This window comes from Cyprinodon variegatus, unplaced genomic scaffold (assembly GCF_000732505.1).
Source record: "Cyprinodon variegatus isolate N-32 unplaced genomic scaffold, C_variegatus-1.0 Scaffold1251, whole genome shotgun sequence".
NCBI classification, from domain to species: domain Eukaryota; kingdom Metazoa; phylum Chordata; class Actinopteri; order Cyprinodontiformes; family Cyprinodontidae; genus Cyprinodon; species Cyprinodon variegatus.
The window spans coordinates 17,504-21,571 of NW_015151704.1; the positions used below are offsets into that span (position 1 = coordinate 17,504).

Sequence of the window (4,068 nt, forward strand, 5' to 3'; positions counted from 1 at the left end):
GTTAGAAAGAGAAACCTGCAGCTAAAATGTGTAAGAAAATATAAAAACTGTTTTTTTTTTTTTTAAGTTGATCGTTAAGATAAAAAAGCTATAACCTTTAATTTAAAGTCCTCATGAGAAAATGCTGTTTGATATATTTGCAAACCAAAAAAAAAAAAACAGTTTTTATATTTTCTTACACACTTAAGCTGCAGGTTTCTCTTTCTAACAGGCAGTTCCTCTCCATGTTGGATTGAGAGGACGGATTTCCTTTAAGGTAACTAATGAATAAAATCTGCAGGGTTTTAATTTATGCATTTAATAACCAGAAGAATTTGTCTTTTTTTAAATATTGTAAACATATGTGATCATTTTGATGCAACTGAAGAATTGGATGCATTTGTGTAAACCCGCTTTGCATTGCTGCAGTATGAATATTTTTAAACTCAATATTATCAGAAGTACTTTAAATTCTATTGAATGCTGGGTAATTTTTTTCATATTTTCAAATTTAGACAAAGAATTTCAGTAATTAGACAAAAAAAAAACGGAGAAAGAGAACTTCTGTCAGATAAAATGTATTTTTCCAGGTTTAAAATAATTTTTTTGTTCTGATTTAATGAGTTATTTTCACCTAAATTGTTGGAAATAGACTCCTGAATCCGGTAATGATGTTTATTATTCACTTTAGATTGTTTTCATCTCTTTGATCTCATTTTTACTGTTTTCTAATCGCTTCCTCATTAAGCCTGGTGTACGTATGCAGCGCCCCTACAGTCCGATATGCGTTACTACAGCTACCTTTAGGGCTTCCTCATTTTACCTGTTTTCAAAGGATCCAGCTGAGTTTATACTGAAGTAAATCTTTACATCTTTTGTATTTTTGTCAGTTTTCCACATGTTAAATAAAAAAAAGGCTTTGAAAAGAACCAATGAGTTTATTTTTTCTGGGTTCATGTGTGTGGATGTAATGTCAGGTTTTCTCATATAATAAAAATATATTATTCATTTCAGAAAATCAAGTAAAATTACAAGTTTAACACTCAAACTTGCATGATTCATGGTAAATATCATTAAATGACATGGATTATTCTTTTTTCTATATTAAAAAAACAGAATTATTCCAGTTTTCCTTCCTTTAGTCTTAAGACCAACAATCTTCCTGATCCCTTCTTCAGTGAACAAATTAATTTCTGTAAACATGCATGTTTACACATTAAGACAACAAAAGTAATGTGGATAAATGTTTTTATTAATGACAATAGAAATATAAACTTACATCCATTTACTTTTTAAAAAAGTTTTTTTTTTGTTTTTTGCCAGCAAGAAACATGTTTAATAAATTGATAAAAATAAAATTGACATCAATCTACAGCAGATGATAAAAGAAAACATAAATCACGGATTTATTAAACAATTTATTTGAATAAAATAATTAAATTGAGTAAACTAAAGCAAAAACAAACCAAATAAAAACCATTTTCTGCTGGTCTCTAGCTGCTCCTCCTGGTGGGATTCTTCGCCATCCCAGCTTCGTATTTGTGTCTCTCAGCTCCCTGCTTTAAAAACAAAAGCATGAATTAGATGAATCGAAAAAAAAAGAGACTATTTTCCTCCCTGAAATCTGCTCTTTGTGCATCCAGATGATAAAAAGGTTTTTAACATAGAAAGACCAGTAAAAAGAAATATGGAGTGAATGTTGTTCAGGTATTGTGGCAAAAAAGAAAACAATCCAGTGGACTTTATTTCTAAGTTTGAAGACGTTTCTCTTCCCATCCAGGAAGCTTTTTCTATTCAAAATGTCAGAAATAGCATTTAGTTTGATGCTTTATAGAGGGGACCAACAAAGCCTTGTTTTTGTTTACGGAAAGCTATTTTTTGCATTTTTTCTAAGCAAAAACAAGGCTTTCTTGGTCCCCTCTATAAAGCATCAAACTAAACGCTATTTCTGACATTTTGAATTGAAAAAGCTTCCTGGATGGGAAGAGAAATGTCTTCAAACTTGGAAACAAAATCCACTGGATTGTTTTTTAACTTTTTTGGAATAACTATGACCTGGATGACTGAGAATCTTCACCAACATTCAGCTATTATTGCAAACAAATAACATGTTTTATAGATTGACATGTGAAAAAAAAATAAAATCCAGAAATTCCACTTTGAAACACGTCCTAATTAATAAAAGGTTTTAAGAGATTAGATTTTTGGGGGGAAAAAAAACAAAATACAAAAATTATATATATATATATATATATATATATATATATATATATATATATATATATATATATATATATATATATATTTTTTTTTTTTTTTTTTTTTTTTTTTTTTTTTTTTTTTTAGTACTATATTTCCAAATTGCATTTTACAGATGAGATTTTCAAAAGATCCATTTCTAATCATCTGCATGGACGTGGATTTTAGTGGACTGAAAGTAAAGAGAACGTGATCTGGAAAAAACAATTAGGAAATAATTCAAACTGTAAAACAATGTAAAAATATACATTTTTGAAATTAATTTATAAAAATGTAATATGAAAAAGAAAATCAAAAAGGAAACAATGTGCACTCCTGTAGATACAATTGCCTTCAGATAGATAGATAGATAGATAGATAGATAGATAGATAGATAGAAATTCAGCTATCACAGCCTATAAATGTAGAGAAAATATCCATATAGGTATTAAACATTTATATTTAATCTTTTACCTCTAAATGTTAGGAGGGGAAACGCTAAATGTGAAGCAAGTGTCTAACAGAAATTTTATGATTCATTTTTTGTTCTTTTTTTTTTATTATTTACAACAGGTGTTCTGTCAGACCAGCATAACCAATACGCATGTGCAGGACGTCCCATTTGCATTTATCCCTTTAGTTTTGTATGAAAAAAAAAAACAATTTAAGGTCAAGATGGACAAATGCTTCAAAAAACACCAAAAAGTAAGTAATTAAATCGTTTTTTGTAGATGGATACACGGCCATTGAGGTGGTTTAAAGTGTATTTTTCATACAAAACTAAAGGGATAAATCAAAGGTGTAACTTTGTAATGAAAGTTGGGGGGGGCACTCTAAGGCTGGGGGCTGATGGAGCTACAGTTACTCCACCCAAACGCTTTCATTAGGTTTTCGTATTTTCCAAAAATGAGCTCAAACATCTATTTAATGAATGCTTTCCTATTATTGAGAACACAAGAGAACTATAATACACATATATTTATATTTATAGATAGTTAGAAAGATGTCTTTTAGTGCATTATATATATTTATGGCCCCAAAAACATTCATGTCTAAAAAAAAACCAATAACAGCCGATTCCGATGCTAAAATCAATATATCATGGCTAGAAGTATATTTTAATTCCATCCATCCAGAAAAATATGGATATGCTGCATTTTAATTATAGAATAGCATATTTTTTTCCTGTAAACTTTGTGGTAAAATTGGAGATATTTTATAGCATGTTGAAAATCCCAGTAAATGTGTTTCACCTTTAAATCTGCAGCTCTCCCTACTTCTCTCTGTGCCGTTTAAAAAGATTCATTAACCTCTTTTCTAATATAATGATGCCAGAAACAAAATGTCAAGATATGTAGAAGCTCTGCAGTCTGATTCTGTCTGTTCAATCAGAAAAGATTTTAACCTGTAACTGGGAGTCATGGTCCTCTGAGAAGCCAAGATTTTTTTTAACTAGTAAAGAAAAACAAAAATCTGTTTTCTAAAGCTTCCTGCATTATAATGCAGCTGAGCAGGCTCAGTGGCAGAGGGTAGCCGAGACAGGACGTGGAACCACAACTTGATGCAGGACTTTAAACTGGTCTCCTCCCTGGAGCCAGGCTTACTTGGATAAAAACGGAACCTCACCACATATCGAGCCAAAAACCCAGAGGACTCCGCGGGGGAGGAACAGTGGACGATCGGGAGACGAGACAAACACTAAAACCCTCTTTCCACTGGCTGCCAGGATCCTGGACAGGAACCATGAAATCAAAAACTGAACGGACAGACTAACAGAAAGACAAGTAATGATCTGGCCCTGAATGCTCAGGCTGAACTGAATATAAACCAGAGGAAACAGGTGAGAGGAAT

At 31.3% G+C, this 4,068-nt stretch overlaps 1 long non-coding RNA gene across 1 annotated transcript in view; it reads right to left on the bottom strand.

The window, feature by feature from the left end:
• Window positions 1-1,331: 1,331 nt before the first annotated feature.
• Window positions 1,332-4,068, bottom strand: part of LOC107102414 — a 17,769-nt gene continuing 15,032 nt past the window's right edge. The window contains exon 3 of the long non-coding RNA XR_001482125.1: window positions 1,332-1,538. This is a non-coding gene — a long non-coding RNA (uncharacterized LOC107102414). The remainder of the gene's footprint in view (window positions 1,539-4,068) is intronic.